This window comes from Oryctolagus cuniculus, chromosome 1 (genome assembly GCF_964237555.1).
Source record: "Oryctolagus cuniculus chromosome 1, mOryCun1.1, whole genome shotgun sequence".
In the NCBI taxonomy this organism is placed as follows: Eukaryota; Metazoa; Chordata; class Mammalia; order Lagomorpha; family Leporidae; genus Oryctolagus; species Oryctolagus cuniculus.
The window spans coordinates 237,125,151-237,142,516 of record NC_091432.1 but is presented as its reverse complement, the minus strand read 5'-3'; positions in this window follow the sequence as shown (position 1 = coordinate 237,142,516).

The window sequence follows — 17,366 nt, the reverse complement described above, 5'->3', positions numbered from 1 at the left end:
CACTCATCAGCAAGTGTCCTGGCCTGCCCCAAGGTGACCGTTAGGGACTCCAGAGACAGCAGCCGCACACGCCCAGCGTGCTCTTCCTCCCGGAGGTCCCTGAAGCCGCACCTGGGCGCAGGGCACCTGTCCACACGGCCACCTGTCCACACCTGTCCACACGGCCACCTGTCCACACCTGTCCACACCTGTCCACATGGCCACCTGTCCACACCACCACCTGTCCACACCTGTCCACACGGCCACCTGTCCACACGACCACCTGTCCACACCTGTCCACACGGCCACCTGTCCACACCTGTCCACATGGCCACCTGTCCACATGAACACCTGTCCATACCTGTCCACATGGCCACCTGTCCACACCTGTCCACACCACCACCTGTCCACACCTGTCCACATGGCCACCTGTCCACACCTGTCCACATGGCCACCTGTCCACATGACCACCTGTCCACACCACCACCTGTCCACACGGCCACCTGTCCACGCCTGTCCACACGGCCGCCTGTCCACACCTGTCCACACGGCCACCTGTCCACACGACCACCTGTCCACACCTGTCCACACGGCCACCTGTCCACATGACCACCTGTCCACACCTGTCCACACCTGTCCACACGACCACCTGTCCACATGACCACCTGTCCACACGGCCACCTGTCCACACCTGTCTACATGACCACCTGTCCACACCTGTCCACACCTGTCCACACGGCCACCTGTCCACACCACCACCTGTCCACACCTGTCCACAGGCCACCTGTCCACAGCTGTCCACACGGCCACCTGTCCACATGACCACCTGTCCACACCACCACCTGTCCACACCTGTCCACACGGCCACCTGTCCACACCTGTCCACACAACCACTGGTCCACACCTGTCCACACCACCACCTGTCCACATGACCACCTGTCCACACGGCCACCAGTCCACATCTGTCCACACAACCACCTGTCCACACGACCACCGGTCCACACCTGTCCACATGGCCACCTGTTCACACCACCACCAGTCCACACCTGTCCACACCACCACCAGTCCACACCTGTCCACACCACCACCTGTCCACATGGCCACCTGTCCACACCTGTCCACATGACCACCTGTCCACACCACCACCAGTCCACACCTGTCCACATGACCACCTGTCCACACCACCACCAGTCCACACCTGTCCACACCACCACCTGTCCACACCTGTCCACACGACCACCTGTCCACATGAGCACCTGCGTTTGGCCCCGTGCGTTGCACGGCCAGCTGCTTCCTGTGCTGGGCCTCAGCCCTGCCTGGCAGTCCCGATGACCTTCAGAGCCGTGCCTGGTGTCCACTGGGCCAGCACCGGAACAGAGCACCTGGCCCAGCATGCAGAGCCTGTGTGGCCACACCTGCTCCACGAGGCCCGGGGCGGGGGTGGGGCAAAGCCAGGGACCCGAGCTTCCAAAAGACGGAGCTCGGTGCTCGAGGCCCCACGGTGAGCGCGGGTGTTGCCGTCCGGGTGTGGAGACTGCGGATTTGCCCTGAAGCCCCCCCGGCTGCAGACCTGGGTGGGGGACCCTGCGAGGGGCGGCAGGCAGGGGCAGCAGAGAGCCTGGCATGCAGGGCCCTCACACGGGGCTCGGGCCCCTCCCCCAGCACGGGCTGCCTCCCACCAATGGCCCGGGAACACCAGACGGTCTGCCGCGGTGGGGCTGGAGACGGGAGTCCCGGGAGCCATCGGACACGGGGCGCACCCTGCGCCTCTGCCGTCCCCTGCAGGGGCTCCCACCAAGGCGGGGAGGGGCACCTGCCCCAGATGCAGGGGGACAGGCCAAGGGCTCCCGACCCAGCTCCGCCAGCAGGGGCTGTGCACGGGGTCGGGGGCAGAGGCCACGGCACTGCCCAGGCAGGGCAGGTGGTGCCGAAGGTGTGGTGGGCCGCTGTGTGTTGCTGGCACGGGTGTACCCGGGGGCGGTGCCCAGGGCTGTGCCGTGAGAGGAGCGTGGGCTCCGCCTGGCCAGGTGGGAGGCGTGGGGGCTGCGGGCGGCCTCAGGTGCGGCCGAGGAGGTGAGGCAGGGTGCCCCGCCCCGGCCGGCTGTGGCCGCGGAAAGTCCGGCACGTTTCTGGGAGGAAGGGTGAAGGTTCGAGTGGGTGTGGACGCGGAGGGCGCCGTCTTGGGGCTTTTGCAGGCAGAAGTCCGGCAGGTGCGAGGAGTTTAAGGTCCTGCTGATGCCGACGGACAGCCCCACCACGTTCAAGGCCGGTGAGAGGCGCAGACCCACCCCAACCTGGCCCCCAGCCCCTTCCTGGGCCCTGGGCCTGTGCACAGCCCCTGTGGCAGAGGTCTGGGGCAGGCGCCCCTCCCTGCCGCGGGCTGGGTGATGCCTGGGGCCGCCCCCGTGCCTCTGCTGGGGGGAGACAGCCTGGTTGTTACCATGGCAACCTCTTGGGCTCTTGGTAAAAAAAAAAATGTCTAACACAGGGGCCGGCGCTGTTTCACAGTGGTGAAGCCACTGCCTGCACTGCCGGCATCCCTTGTGGGCGCCGATTCGAGTCCCGGCTGCTCCACTTCCGTCCAGCTCCCTGCTGTGGCCTGGGAGAGCAGTGGAGGAGGCCCGCGTGCTGGGCCCTGCACCCGCGGGGGACCCGGCTGGGGCTGTGGGCTCCTGGCCACTGCATCCATCTGGGCGTAATGGGTGGGTGGACGCCACCTCTTCCTCTGCCTTTCATGAATAAATAAATAAATAAACCTTTGAAAAAACCCCAAGTCCCCAACACCGACCCCGCAGGCGGGAAGGTGGGCGTGTACTGGCCCACGGTGGTGCCGGGCTGCCACACCCTGCGGGCCATGCGGAGGAGCAGGGCCCAGGTCTCATGCACCCTGACGCTGCTCAGTACCAATGGCGGCGGCGGGCGGCAGTGGGCGGCGGGCGGCGGGCGTCCCCGAGCCCCGTGTCTGTCCCGGGAGCCCCATGTCCGCTCTCTGCTCTCTCCCTGTCCCCTGGAGCTTTCAGAGCCGGGGCCCTGGGAGCTCACCCACTGGGAGGGTCCCCAAGGCTCTGTCCTCACCTTCCTGGAGGTGACGCCCCCTGGACGCGGCCCTGGGACAGGGAGTCCGCCCCAGCCCACTGGCTCCCCGGCCTGCCCCAGCCCCGGCCCACCGGCTCCCTGGCCTGTCCCCGGCCCCGGCCCACTGGCTCCCCGGCCTGTCCCCGGCCCCGGCCCACCGGCTTCCCCACCTGTCCCCAGCCCCAGCCCACTGGCTCCCCCGCCTGGCCCCGGCCCCGGCCCACCAGCCCGCAGGCCGCCCTGCGGAAGCGAGGACGACGTGGTGCTGATCTTCGAGGACTTCGTGGAGACCCAGGGCCTGAGGAGGGTGCACATCGTGGTGCCGCCGCACCTCGGTGAGGGCGCGGGTGCCGTGGGTCCGGGGGTCCCGCCAGGGGTAGGCAGGAGGAAGTGACCGTCCGCCTTCTCTCGGCCCCTCTAGACCCCTGCCCGAAGGCCTCCAGTGGCTGAGCTGAGTGACCCGGCCTGTGCGAGTCCGGCCCAGCTGGGAGGGAGAGGCCACGGGCGGCTGGGGGTGGGTGGGGGCGCTGTCTGCACCTCCTGGCCGGGACCTGGGAAAGTACTCAGGGCGCAAGGGGGTGGGGCCCCTTTCCCCACTCTGGGGTTGGGGGCAGCACTGCCCTTCTGTGCCCTCCCAGTGGCGTCCTGGGCCTCCTGCCCCGCCCTGTGCCCTCTGGGCTCCTGCCTGGCCTGGCTGCTGGCAGGGAGCTCAGGCTGGCATGGGCTGGGGTGGGGGATGGGGGAAGAGGAGGGGTTGGCGGGGCTGGGGCTGCTGCCTGCCTCTCAGGGACCCGTGTGTGACACGGCCTGGGACGGGGGCTCAGGACCAAGCCCACCTGCTCTGACGGGTCTGCGGAGCCGGCAGCGGGGCCGGCTGTTTTGGGAGCCTCCTCGCGTCTCTGCGCCCGGGGCCGCTCCTGACCCTGCTCAGCCTCGGCCGCTCCTGCAGCCTTGCGCGGGCCGGGTGGGGCTCTCACCGGGCTGTGCTCGGGGCTCGAGCCCAGGGGCTGCTGGCTTCCTGGAGCTGGCCGGGCATCCTGGTGGACCCTGGGCAGGGCTCAGCGCCCTCCCTCTGCCCTGGCCCCTGCAGATTCTTGCCGGGCCTGGTGGGGACCTCGGCCATTTGGACCCAGCTGAGCCGCCCCTGGAGCCCTCGCCGCCCCGGGACCCGCTGTCCTTGCTGCGGCTCCGACCCCGGCACGCCGCCTCCCGGTGCACAGTAAATGCGGCTTCCGTATCCTCAGTGTGCAGCCTCTGCTGGGGTCTGGGCTGGGCGGTCTCAGGTTGGGCGGTGGACCCCAGCCTGGTCCATTCTGAAGCCCGGCCCTTCCCTAAAGGGGGGTCTCAGGCCCCCCGGGTCCCATCCATGCCAAGAAGGGGTCAGAGCAGGGCTGGGTCGTGGTCTGCTCCCCTCCCCGTCCCGCCTCGCTCCTAGCCTGCGGGCACTGGGAGGGTGCGGCTGCACTGGTTGTGGGTGGGCCCTGCTGCTTTCCCAGAGCAATCCGAGGGGCTTCAGCCTGGCGCACCCGCCGCCCCGGCCCGCGCTGCCCAGCTGGGCAAACGTCGCCGGGGGACCAGGGCTCCCCACGCCGCTGACAGTGCCCGGGACAGCTCGGCCGAGCAGCTCCCTGGCCTTGGCCCCACGCCTGCCTCAGCTCCGAGCCAGCAAGAAGCGGCTGTGGGAGTCTCCTGGGTGCCCCCAGAGTGGAACAGGGGTGCTGGCCGAGCAAGGAGGGGCCCCCGGGGTGTGCACGCTTAGTGTGGGTGTGCGGGTGTGAGCTGGGTGTGCACACCAGGCACAGCAGGGTGTGTGTGAGCTGGGTGTGCACAGTCGGGGACAGCAGGGTGTGTGCAAGCTGGGTGTGCACACTGGGGGCGGCAGTGCAGGTGTGAGCTGGGTGTGCACACTGGGGGCTGCAGGGTGTGTGTGAGCTGGGTGTGCACACTGGGGGCTGCAGGGTGTGTGTGAGCTGGGTGTGCACACTGGGGGCGGCAGTGCAGGTGTGAGCTGGGTGTGCACACCCGGGGATGGCAGTGCAGGTGTGAGCTGGGTGTGCACACTCGGGGCGGCAGGGTGTGTGTGAGCTGGGTGTGCACACTGGGGGTGGCAGTGCAGGTGTGAGCTGGGTGTGCACACCCGGGGGCTGCAGGGTTGTGTGAGCTGGGTGTGCACACTGGGGGCGGCAGTGCAGGTGTGAGCTGGGTGTGCACACTGGGGGCGGCAGTGCAGGTGTGAGCTGGGTGTGCACAGTCGGGGGCGGCAGTGCAGGTGTGAGCTGGGTGTGCACACTGGGGCAGGCAGGGTGTGTGTGAGCTGGGTGTGCACAGTCGGGGACAGCAGGGTGTGTGCAAGCTGGGTGTGCACACTGGGGGCGGCAGTGCAGGTGTGAGCTGGGTGTGCACACCCGGGGGCAGGGCCCTGGGTCAGGTCAGCAGTGCAGTGGCGCCAGCACAGGTACTCCCGCGGTGTCTGAAGGATCCCGTCATGCGCGGCGCTCCTGGGCCTTGGCTGCTGATCAGTGTCCTCTCCCTGATGGTGCTGTCCCACATGCGACCTCTGACCTCTGACCCCCACCCCACAGCCCCTCCCCAGGAAGTGCTCCTGACCCTGGACGCTGGCTGACCCCAGCCCTTTCCCGTGGTCCCTGCCCAAGGGGACCGGGAGGAGGAAGGCCCCCATTGTCGGGAGGAGGAAGCGCCCCAGGGCCCGAGGAGGAGCCTGGGGGTCCGGTGTGTGGTGTGAGTGGCCGGGGCTGGCCCTCGGCCGCCCTCCTCCTGCATAAGGGCCCGAGCCCCGGCCGGCCCCCCGCAGCCACACGGCGCAGCAGCTCGGCCCAGCATGAAGCCCCTCCTGCCCGCCCTGGGCCTGGCCCTCGCCTGCAGCATCCAGGCTGTATTCCTGCCCCAGACCCCGAGGGACCTGGATGTCCAGAGGTTTGGGGGCCCGGGCTGGGGGCAGGCAGGGGAGCCTGGGGCCTCAGAACCTGAGCTGGGTGCAGAAAGGACCCCAGCGCAGGGGGCATCTTGGTCCCCCTCCATCTGACCCCCGAGCTCCCACGTCTCGCCTGGCGGAGCCATGCCCTGTCTGGGAGCCCACGGCGCTGGGGGCTCGGCTGCCCGGGGACGCTGGAACCCTTCCTGGTGCTACGAGCCGTCAGGTTCTGCTCCGGGCACCTGGGCCCACGGATGGGGCCCAGGGCTCACCGCAGGGGAGGGGCAGTCAGCTGGGGTCCCCTCAGTTGGCAGGTGCGTGGCATGCCGTGGCCGTGGCGACCAGCGACTCCTCCCGCCTGGAGACCGAGAGTGTTTCCTGGGGACGTACATGAAGGAGCTGAGGCCCACGCCCGAGGGGCACCTGGGATCGTCCTGAGCCAGCGGCGCGCCCTCCGTCAGGACGGGGCGGGCGGCGAGGGGCTGGGGCAGCAAGCGGGACAGCACAGGCAGCCGGGCAGGGTCCGCTCCGGCCACTTCCGGAAGGACCCCAGGGTCCATGTGGGCCCCTCCAGGGCAGCCTGGGTGAGGAACGGGGCTCGGGGGACTTCCTGACCCCTGGGTCGGCAGCCAAGGGCTCTGCGCCAGCACGGCCGCCCTGGGCATCTGGGCACCTCCTCCCGAGCCCCGGGCCGCCCCCGGAGCCAGGCTGGGTCAGAGGTCAGCATGTGGGCGGGGGGCCTTTCCGAGGGCGGCCATGGTGAGACTGGGCTCCGCAGAAGCACCGTCAGGGTCCGCTGGCAGCTGCAGGTGCCCAGCCCCGCCCCCCGGGGCCAGCTCATCGCCAGGTGTCGGGGCTGTGTGTGGCCCTCTGTCCACACGCCTCAGGCACCGTGAGGACAGCCGGTGCCTCCTGACTCCTCCCCGGGGGCCAGGGCCAGGCTGGGCTGGGGCCTCTGTGGCCCGGGTGCTGGCCGGAGCCCAGCTGCTGTCCCCTCGTGGGTTGGGGAAAGGTGACCAGACCTGGCTCCCCAGGGACGGCGGCGGCTGTGTGGAGAAGAGCGTCATTGCCCGGCAGACGGAGGAGCCCGCTGTGTTCACCGTGGACTGTAGGTGCCCGCCCGAGGGAGCTGGCCCGGCCGGGGAAGGGACGGGCTGCTGCAGGCGGGCTGACCCCGCAGTGGCCGCTGCTCCCTGCTGTGTGTCCAGACCGGGGGTGACGGAAGCTCCTTGTGCTGGACACAGAGGCCCACCTCCTGCTGCTCTGCACCGAGGCCCCCGCGCCCCCCGCTGAGCTGCCCATGGCCGAGCACCCGGTCCCGTGCCAGTGCCTGGGCACGTCGGGGCGCTTCCTGGGGGGCCGGGCCCCGAGGGGGTGGCCCTTGCTGGCCATCTGCCTGAGCAGCCCTCAGAAGCCCCCCGTGGGAGGACGGGGAGGGGCCCAGCGCGATGCCCTGCCCGTGTCTGTGGGGCCGTCCCCGGGGCAGGGGCCATGGGAGCAGTGGGGACCACTTCCTGCTGCGCCATGACCCGGGGAGGGGGGCTCTCCCCAGGGACAGCGGCTGGCCGTGGTTCCCAGACCCCACGTGGGCTGCGGCTTGGGGCTGCCCGGCGTCCCCATCTGTACACCAGACGCCCTGGGCGGCCGCACAGGGGTTCCCCTCCCGTCACCCAGCCGCCCTCACTCCCCAGGGAGGTGACAGAGCTGGGGCTGGGAGCCTGTCGGACAGACCCGTGAGCCCAGGGCCGACCCCTGTCCCCACAGCCAGGACCCCGGAGGTGGACGACGAGGTCGTGGAGAAATTCAGACGCGTGCTTCAGAGGCTGCCCACGCCCACGCTGGTCACGCAGGACCCCACCTGGGAGGAAGGTGTGCTCCAGCCTGGACCGCCCAGCCTGGGCGCCGGAAGCCCCCTCCCCCGGCCCAGGGTGGGCGTGGTGCAGGCGGGGTCCCGCCCCTCAGCTGCCGCCTGTCTCCCCTCCCAGAGCCCTGCCGCCCCCGCCCCGGTGAGTGCCAGCCCCGCACCTCGGCCCGGCCAGGCCCCTCCTTGTGCCACCTGCCAGCCTCCGCCCCGCGTCACTGCCCAGCTGAGGCCCTGCCGCCTCCAGGCGGGGGGGGGGGGGGCTCACCCCGGGGGAGGGGCTGGTGAGCCCCTGCGCTCCCCAGAGTCACAGGGGCCCCTCCCCGTCACATCAGGTGCGGGAGCCCGGCCCCCTAAGCAGAGAGGAGAGCAGGGCTGCAGACCCAGGGCACAGCGGGCCCCGCCTGGGGCTCCGCGAGGTGCCCGTTCCCAGCTCTTCCTGCGCAGCCGTGAATAAAGCCGCCAGCACCCTCCTCCCGCCTCTGGGCTGATGTGTGGGGGCCCGGGGAGCCTGCAGCCCCCTTGGGTGCGGGGTGCTGGGCTCTGTCCCCTCACTGTTGGCCGTCTTGCTGCTCCGAGGCCCACCTCGGACGTCCCCCCACCCCCCACCGGGCACTGAACTTCACGAACCAGCAGATTGTGAGGAGCCTCCCTGGGGTCCCACAGGGTCCCCCCGCCTTCCTGTGCGGCCGCTGGCTTCCGTCCCCCTCACCCCCCCCCCGGGGCTCCGTCCACTCCCATCCACGCGGCCGAGAGGTGACCTCATCACCGCCAGGCCCACACGGGCAGAGTGGACACGCTGGTCATTCTGACTCCGCGCCCCCGGCCGGCACCTCCCTCCCCTCCCGAGGGAAACCCAGCCCCACTCGGAGAAGATGGACGAGGGGCAGGCGATGGCACCGGGCTGGCGCAGGGCGCAGGAGGCGGGGTCCTGTCGGCGACCCGCGGGTCACTGCCGCCCGGGGCTGGGCAACCCTGCTCTCCCGCCCGCCCCGGCAGGAGCAGCCTCCCGGTGTGGCTGGTGAGGAGCAGAGAAAACCCCCGCGTGGGGTGGCGTGGGGTGGCGTGGGGTGGGGCTGCAGCCGCCCCTGGGACTTCCGCCTCGGGCGTCCAGCTGAGCTCCTGCACCCACGCCCGCTCACCTGCGTCCTCTGGCGGCCTTGGCTATGCGGTTTTGAGGGCCTCACTCTGCACCCGCGGCTCCTCCCAGCCCCGGTGCCCCGCACCCCTGCACCGGGACCCCGTCTGCTCTCGTTGTGGTGGCCGCCTCTCTGCCTCGGCCTGCGACTCGCAGCCGCCGGTCTCTAGCTCTCGTCTGCGTCTCCTCGGCTCTGCGGCCCATTCCTGCCTCGTGGGCTGGAACCTCGGGCAGCAGCCTGGTCGTGGTGGCGCCGTCTCCCCTCGCCGCTCAGAGACCGCTGTCTGGGGGCCGGCGCTGTGGCTAGCGGGTGAAGCCACCGCCCGTGATGCCAGCATCCCATCCGGGGGCCGGCTCGGGTCCCCGCTGATGCGGCTGGGAAGGCGGTGGAGGGCGGCCCAAGTGCTGGGCCCTGCACCCGCGTGGAGCCCCGGATGGAGCTCCTGGCTCCCGGCTTCAGCCTGGCGCAGTCCTGGCCGTTGTGGCCATCTGGGGACTGAGCCAGTGGATGGAAGACCTCTCTCTCTCTCTCTCTCTCTGCCTCTGCGTTTCCTTCTCTGTAACTGAGTTTCAAATAAATACACAAATAAATCTTTTTTAAAAAGACCATTGTTTGCCCGCTGGCCAGGGCTTCACCCACTTGGAGGCTGCAGCCGAGCCAGAAACAGAATCTCCTCCAACCCCACCCCTCCCCAGCCCCGCCCCTTCTCCCCAGCTCCACCCCTCCTCCCCCAGCTCTGCCCCTCCTCCCCAGCTCCACCCCTTCTCCCCAGCCCCACCCCTGCTCCAGCCCTTTCCCCAAGCCCCGCCCCTCCTCCCCAGTTCCGCCCCTTCTCCCCAGCTCCGCCCCTCCTCCCTTGCCCCGCCCCTCCTCCCAGCCCCGCCCCTTCTCCCCAGCCCCGCCCCTCCTCCCCCAGTTCCGCCCCTTCTCCTCAGCCCCACCCCTTCTCCCCAGCCCCACCCCTGCTCTGCCCTCCTCCCCAGCCCCGCCCCTCCTCCCCTGCCCCGCCCTTCCTCCCCCAGCCCCACCCCTCCTCCCCCAGTTCCGCCCCTCCTCCCCTGCCCCGCCCTTCCTCCACAGCCCCGCCCCTCCTCCCCTGCCTTCCTGCTGAGTCTTTGGCTGAATTCTTCGTATCAGCAGCTGCACTGTTTAGCTCTAAACTAACTGCTTTTTCTAAAGATTCATTTATTTATTTGAAAGGCAGAGTTACAGAGAGAGAGAGAGAGAGAGAGAGAGAGGTTCACTCCTCAACTGGCCACAATGGCCAGGGCTGGGTCAGGCCAGAGCCGGGAGCTCCATCCGGGGCTCCCACGCGGGTGCAGGGGCCCAAGGGCCAGGGCCATCACGGCTGCTCTCCCAGGCCACAGCAGGGAGCTGGATCGGAAGTGGAGCAGCCGGGCTGGAACCGGAGCCCACGTCAGAGGCTTGGCCAGTCGCACACAGCGCCCGTGCCGGCTGTTTCCATCGGTGCACCTGCCGCCTCCCTCTGGCTGTGCCCTGCTTTGCTGAGTCATGGTCACCCTGTCACCTGTGTCCCGAGGGGAGTCCCTCTACCCGCTGCGCCCCTGCTGGGGTGGCGTCGGGCCCCGACCCCTCCAGACCCCTCCTGTGTCTCCTGAGCCTGGGCCACGCAGCCCCGGGTCTGGGTTTAGGTCGTGGTTGGAGAAGCTGCCGGGGCGGCGTCCTCTCCTGGGCGGCTCCGCTCCGTCCACCGCGGCAGCGGGGCCGCCTGTGTCCCCCCAGGTCTCCCCGGAGAACCAAGGCACCTTCCTCATCCCCGCCGACCCTTGGATTCTCCCCTGGGGCCCGGTCCTCCCTGAGGGGTCTCGGCAAGGCCTCCATCGGGGACAAATCTGGAAGAAATCACCTCCCGGGAGTGTCCCGGCGTCCTGGGAGGGCGGTCAGGAGCAGAGACGGAGACAGGGCCGTGTCCCCAGCCCAGAGCGGAGTGTGCGAGGCCGGGTCCACGCAGGCGCACCGGGGGTGGGGGGTGGGGGGTGGGGCGTGGGAGAGGCAATCCCACGGCTGGGTCCACGCACACACAGCGCCGGGGGTGGGGGGTGGGAGAGGCGATCTGCGGCCGGGTCCACGCAGGCACGGCGCTGGGGGTCGAGGCCAGTCCTGGACGTCCGGGGGCAGGAGCCCGTGGGGTCTGCGGCGACACAGCACCCTGAGCCGCGCCGTGCCGGGGGCCTCAGGACACAAAGGGAACGCGGCCGAGGAAGGCTCACAGCTGCCGGCTCAGGTGCAGCCGGGACGGGAACGGAACCCCCTTTGAAGGGCCGGCGGCCCCAAGCTCTGCGTGAGCCCTGGATGTGCAGGTCCGAGCCGCAGCAGCAGCCCCCGGAAGCAGGAACCTGGCCCCCCCGGGCCACGCAAAGGAGGAGGGGAAACAGGGCAGCATTTAAAAATCACTCCGGGGGGCCGGCGCTGTGGTGTGCGGTAAAGCCGCCGCCTGCAGCGCCAGCATCCCATACGGGCGCCGGTTCGCGTCCCGGCTGCTCCACTTCCTGCTCTCTGCTGACCTGGGCGAGCAGGGGAAGATGGCCCAAGTGCTTGGGCCCCTGCACCTGCGTGGGAGACCCGGAGGAAGGGAGAAGCCCCGGCCGCTGTGGCCATCTGGGGAGTGGACCAGCAGGTGGAGGGCCTCTCTCTGCAGCTCCGCCTTTCAAGTAGATAAATAAATAAGTCTTTACAAAAAGCTGCCATGGGGTGGTGGTTAGCCCAGTGGTCACGCGCGGCTGCGACACCCACACCCATATCCCAGTGCCGGGACCCGGGCCTGCTCTCTCCTGTCCCAGCTCCCGGGGGCAGCAGGGGCGGCTCAAGTGGTTGAGCCCCTGCCACCCGCACGGGAGCCCAGTGTCCTCCAGGTTCCCCGAGTTGTCCCTTCTCAAGGTGCGTCAGGGTCTTCTGTGTGCGCAGGTGACGCTGCGTGCGTCCCCTCCAGCCACAGGTGTGTGAGGTGTGCACAGGTGTGTGAGGTGTGTGTACAGGTGTGTGAGGTGTGCATGGGTGTGTGAGGCGTGTACAGGTGTGTGTACAGGTGTGTGCAGGTGTGTGTGCAGGTGTGTACAGGTGTGTGCAGGTGTGTGCACAGGTGTGTGAGGTGTGTACAGGTGTGTGCAGGTATGTGTACAGGTGTGTGAACGGGTGTGTACAGGTGTGTACAGGTGTGTGGGGCATGCACAGGTTGTGTGCAGGTGTGTGAGGTGTGCACAGGTGTGCACAGGTAGTACAGGTGTGTGGACAGGTGTGTGCCCCTGCGTGCGGGCAGGCGTGTACACTGCATTTGGGCCCTGCGCGCCGTGTGGCTGCTGGGACCCGGAGCACCAGCCCCTCTTCCAGGCCCGCCCAGTGCCCTCGGCTGTGAGCAGGAAGTGGGGTGGTGACAGGAGCCCCCGCCCCGCAGCCAGCTGGGGGCGCTGCGGCAGGTGCACCCGCCGAGGACGGGGCCTGTGGGGGCAGGTGGGGGTGCTGTGACTCCGGGAGTTTGTCAGGGGTTTGTGGGGGACCAAGTGCCCGGCAGGTGTGTGCGCCCACGGGGGCCCCGGTGCTGACCGACGCGGGCCCAGACTCGGGCTGGTGCCCTCAAGTCCTGGCCACGTCCCCGGACAGGAGGGGAACTGGGGTGCCCAGGGCTGCCCGAGGCGTGGCCCCGCCCTTCTCCACGGCCCACAAGCCCCCGGGTCTCATTCTGGGGACGGCAGTTCCCTGGCTCGGTGCTCGGGGAGACCCAGGAGGTGCTGGTGGGGCCCAGTCGGGCTGGGGTCTCCTCCCGGGTCTCCCTCACTGGGCCGCCCCCGGCTGGGCTGCCTCCCCCCGCGTCTGTCTCTGTCCCGAGCTGGCCAGCACCTGGGCCTGGCCGAGGTAGCCCCTTGCTTGTCTGGGCTTCTGCGTAACAGTTCCTGGAACCGTGGGCAGGGCCCGGGCAGCGGCCTCTGTGGCCACGGGTCGCAGGAACGTTCCAGAAACTTTGAGAGCCGGCAGGGAGGGCCTGCCCGGGGCTGCTGGGATCCGGCCTTTCCCAGGCTCGGGGAGCCGGGGCGTTCCGGCCTTTCCCTGCCGGCCTCCCGGGCTCAGCCCGGCCCTGGTCCAGAAGCTAGGCCTGCCTGCCACCCTGGCCCCGGGACCACCAGGGAGGAATCTCGTACACTGGCAGCCTGAGGCTGACAGGTCCAGGAGCAGAGGCCGGGCCCACACACAGCCGCCTGCAGCAGGACCCTTGGTGGGGCCGCCCGAGCCCCCTCCCTTTGGCTCTGCGGGCTGGGGACAGGAAAGTGGCCAGGGCGCTGGCACAGGAGACCCCGGCCCCACCCAGCAGTGCCGAGGACGGCGGGCTGGGCAGCCCCCAGCCAGCGGGTCCCCACACGTCCCTGAGGTGAGGAGGCCCCCCCCCGGAGGAGGCTGCTGCCCGGCTCCCCACGCCCACCCCTCTCTCAGCCACCTGCCAGGTGAGTGACAGGCACGCAGTCCCGGCGTGGTCACGGCTCGGTGCCTGCCAGCCCCGTCCCCGCCATCGTGACGGACGCCTGTGGCTCTGGGCTGCGGGCTCGGGGGAGACTGAAGTCCCACAGGGGCCGGTGTTGAGGCAGGGCCGGGGAGAGACTGGACGCCACCCCCTCAGTGCCCAGGTCACGGCCCAGCGGCTCTGACCCCAGCTTCCCGCGCCTGTGCCTGGGGGGCAGAGGTGAGGCCCAGGCGCTTGGGTCCCTGACTCCCCCCCGTGGGTCCCTGACCCCCTGAGAGTCCCTGATCCCCCATGGGTCCCTGACCCCCCATGGGTCCCTGATCCCCCCATGAACCCCTGACCCCTCGTGGGTCCCTGACCCTCCGTGGGTCCCTGATTCCCCCCATGAATCCCTGACCCCCCCGTGGGTCCCTGACCCCCTGAGAGTCCCTGATCCCCCTGAGAGTCCCTGATCCCCCTGAGAATCCCTGACCCCCCCGTGGGTCCCTGACCCCCCTCAGAGTCCCTGACCCCACCGTGAATCCCTGACCCCCCCGTGAATCCCTGACCCCCCTCAGAGTCCCTGACCCCCCCCCCCCAGTGAGTCTCTGGCTCCTGGCTTTCACTTGGCCCTCGTCTGCTCCAGACCCCAAGGGACCTGGACGCCTGGGAGGTTTGCCGCTGCGGTCAGCCCGGCTGCCCCGACGGAGCCCCACGCTGCCGGGACGTCTGTCCAGCCTGGGCGTGGGATCCGAGGGCAGGGCCGGGCGGGGGGCTCCTCCCAGGCTCCTCTCTGGGCCGGCAGAGCCGCCTTCTCCCGGCGTCCTCACGCAGCCATGGCTCCGTGTGCACCTGCTCCTGCCCCGTCCTCTCAGAAGGACCCCAGTGTCACCGGTGACCCCGTCTTACGCTCTCCCAAGGCCCGGTGTCCACACGCAGCCACGGGCTGGGGGCTGGGCTCACACACACCTGGGACACCCCTGGGCCCGAGCGCTCCCCAGGAGGGGCCCGGGGCTGGGCGGGGCCTGTCCACCCAGGAGTTCAGCTGCTTCTGAGGCGGGCCTGGGGGGCCAGAGGTCAGGAGCACCAGCCTGGGCCAGCCAGGTGGCAGGGTCGTGGCACACCGTGGCAGTGGCTGCCAGGGCCCCTGGGACCTGAGACGCAGAGAGAGATCCTGAGGGTGTCAAGGAGCTGAGGCCCCACCCCTCAACCTGGAGATGGTCCTCGGACCGGGCAGCTGGGGCTGACCTCTGACCTCCACCCCCGCCCAGCCAAGGCTGTGGTTTTGTGGGCGTGGCCTTCGTGCCGCGGCTCAGGGACTGAGCCTGATTTCAGGGAGAGGGAGCAGAAAACAGCACCCGCCAAGGTCAAGGTCCAGCCCCGCCGGCCGCTAGGTGGCGCCCGCGTCGCCCCAGGACGAGCCTGCGGACGCCGTCAGGGTCCCCAGAGCGGCCGGCAGGTGGCGCCCGCGGCGCCTCGGTGCCGGCACCGCCCAGAGGACGACCCGGCTGATGCTCAGAACCGGGCCGGGCGCCGCCGCGACCCTGCCGTCACCTGAGCAGGATGCGGCCGCCGGGGCCAGCTCCAGGCGGCACCCGCAGCGCGCGCTCGCCCTCTCCCCGGGAGCACCGGACACCTGAGCCGGGCGCTTCGCTGCGTGTCTGTCCAGCAGGTGCGGTGACCGTCCCGTCAGCAGCCCTGGGGGGGGGGGGACCGCGGGCGGGAGGCTGCGTCACACAGCAGGTGCCCCGGGAAGAGGCCGACCCTCGGGGCGCTCGGCCGCGGGGGCCCCTGCAGGAGCACCCCCATCCCGACACGGGGGCGCCAGGACCTCGACAACCAGCAGAGCCCGCGAGCCTGCCACGGCCGGTCGGCGGCCACAGGTGGGGGCTGCACACGGCCCCGCCCCCGCCCCCCAGCTGCCAGGCTTCCCCGGGGAGGGGGCGGCGTGCGGAGCCCCCGCGCCCGGCGCTGCCTCTACCACGGTCTCCACGCCGCCGGCCTCCCTGGGCGCTGTCCAGCCTGGCTGTCCCGTTTGTGAGTTTTAAGATTTATTTATTTGAGAGAGAGCGCGCGCGCGCCGGTGGCCGTGCAGTGCGGTGGTTAGCTCCCCACTGGGGCACCTGTGCCCCTCACCAGAGGGGGTTGGGGTCCTGGCTGCTGCACTGCCGCCCCCGCTTCCTGGCCGCGTGCACCTGGGAGGCAGCTGATGGGGACTCCAGCGTTTAGGCCCCTGCCGCCCCCGTGGAGACCGGCCCGGGCCCCCAGCCCCGCTTCACCTGAGCCAGCCCTGGCCGCCGCGGGCACGTGAGTGTGCGGAGAACGCCCAAGTGGCTGTGTGGCAGCCGGCCCACTGGGGCGGTGTGCAGAGGGCAGGGTGGTCCCGCGGCCGGGGCACCTGCCCCCGGTCCTCCTGGCACCACCGAGCGCGGTGGAGTCGGCCGAGCTGTGTCACTGGCGGGGGCGGGGGCGGGGACGCTGCAGCCCCCGGGGCTCCCCAAGCTCAGGGCGTCACAGGCTGGCCACACCGCCAGCCCCACACTGGGTGAGTTTTTAATCCGGAACTCAGGGAAAGCCACTCCTCAGCCTAGCAACGCCGCATCTACAAGGTCCTGTGCCTTGTCACGGTCACCTGACTCCTGAGTCCGTTTTTTCAAAACCGAGTCACCAAGCACAGAACTGTTTCCGGGGCGGCGCTGTGGCTGGCGGTCAAACCTCCGTCGGTAACGCGGCCAAAAAAACCAAAACCAACCAAAACCCTCCTGGTGATCACCGGCAGAGAGAGGACCCCCCCCCCCAGCCAGCCCTGATCAGAACTCGCGCGAGGGGGCTCCTGCGCCGCACTGAGGGCTCGGGGCACAGAGAGACCGCCCGGCACGTGAGGAGCCGAGGTGGCGCCGTGGGCTGAGCTCCTGTCGCCGCACCGGCATCCCCTGTGGGGCTGGCTCCAGTCCCGGCTGCTCCACCTCCCATCCAGCTCTGCTGTGGCCTGGGCGAGCGGTGGAGGATGCCCAAGTCCATGGGCCCTGCACCCGCGGGGGAGACCTGGAGGAAGCGCCTGGCTCCTGGCTTCGGATCGGCGCACGTGTCCACCCCTGCCTGCATCGGGGGCACCAGGGGCTCTCCCCCGGGGGTGTCCTGGCTGAGGCCCCATGGTCCAGGCTGTGCCTACTGCAGGGGTGGGGTGCGGTGGGGCAAGGAGGGGCCTCCCGGTCAGCACCAGGGGCCCAGGACACCTACGAGTGGGGGCCCACCCTAACGGGCCCTGGGGGCACGTGGAACCGTGGCTGGCCCGGGGTTCTGTATCCAGCACCTGCAGCTGTCCGTCCCTGAAGCCCAGAGCCCCTGAGGCCAGGAGGGCTGCGCCGGCTTCCTTGGAGACCGGGGATACCCATGCAGGGGTGAGCCTGTTCCCCACATCCTGCAGCCCACGGCACCCCAGCGTGCACCCACACTGCACAGCCCACGGCACCCCAGCGTGCACCCACAGTGCACAGCCCACGGCACCCCAGCGTGCACCCACCCACAGTGCACAGCCCACGGCACCCCAGCGTGCACCCACAGTGCACAGCCCACAGCACCCCAGCGTGCACCCACCCACAGTGCACAGCCCACGGCACCCCAGCGTGCACCCACAGTGCACAGCCCACGGCACCCCAGCGTGCACCCACCCACAGTGCACAGCACACGGCACTCCAGCGTGCACCCACCCACAGTGCACAGCCCACAGCACCCCAGCGTGCACCCACAGTGCACAGCCCACGGCACCCCAGCGTGCACCCACAGTGCACAGCCCATGGCACCCCAGCGTGCACCCACAGTGCACAGCCCACGGCACCCCCGGGGGCGGGAAGCGCCCTGGTGACCCCCCCAGCCTGTAGCATCCTGCCGGAGAGCCTGCAACTTCTCTGCCAGGACACTGCCCCCCAG